This window comes from Corylus avellana, chromosome ca10 (genome assembly GCF_901000735.1).
Source record: "Corylus avellana chromosome ca10, CavTom2PMs-1.0".
Classification (NCBI taxonomy): domain Eukaryota; kingdom Viridiplantae; phylum Streptophyta; class Magnoliopsida; order Fagales; family Betulaceae; genus Corylus; species Corylus avellana.
The window spans coordinates 17,946,413-17,947,368 of NC_081550.1; the positions used below are offsets into that span (position 1 = coordinate 17,946,413).

The 956-nt window shown below is 41.1% G+C and overlaps 1 pseudogene; it reads right to left on the reverse strand.

Moving 5' to 3' along the window:
- Window positions 1–532: 532 nt before the first annotated feature.
- The window catches only part of LOC132164363 (osmotin-like protein), a 3,587-nt pseudogene continuing 3,163 nt past the window's right edge, over window positions 533–956 (reverse strand).

Consider the following 956-nt stretch of genomic DNA (forward strand, 5'->3'; position numbering starts at 1 on the left):
ATTTTAAAGAGTTTAATTGGAATGCTCTAAAACATTTTCATCCACCAATGATTCTGCGAGTGGTGCATGAGAAATTTAGCCAAGAACAAGAACAAGAACCAAAGCAAGAAACGAACCCCCAAATCCAAATAGTTACATACATTCAATACAACATAATTAAGACACAGCAAGGTGTCAAAACGACGAGGAAAATGAACCCAATTAAACGGACAAACCGTCAAACCCCCAAATCCAAATAGTTACATACATTCATGCTCCAATACAGCATAATTAAGACACAGCAAAGTGTCCAAATGACTAGGAAAATGAACCCAATTAAACGGACACAGTTTTTCTTCGAACTCAGTTGAAGACATATTTTTCAATTAAATTTATAAAAATGACATGTATTTTTTAAACATATAAAAATCAAATGCTAATTTAATATAGAGATACAATTAAATAAATTTTATTAAAAATACACGTACGTCTCACATGTTATTTTTATAAACTAGAAAAAAGATTTTCCGACCGAGGAAAACTTTATCCCAATTAAACTGGCTTATTTTATTTTCTTAGATTCAAACAAAAACTGTGAAGACATGGAAAATGTTGGTCTCTAGTGGCAGAAGACGATCTTCAGCTCACGTGGTGACGAGCACTCGTGCATGAGAGTTGGGGCTATCTTGCGCATACGTAAACGTGGCAGGGCAAGCGTGCTTGAAGAACTCTGAGAAGCTCGAAGCCTTACAAGTCAGCGGACTATTGTATTGGTTTCTACAACACAGCTCGTCCGTACCAAACGCCTCGCACCCACTCTTGCACGCCACGACGGGGCCGTGACCCGGCGGTGACCGGACCTGCAACCTGTCGGAACACGTGGTGAGCAGGTTGGCGCGATAGCCGACTACGGGGCAATTGCCTTTGCCCTCGTGGGGGGCACGGTCAAAGGCACGTTAAAGCCATCGACGAGGCTG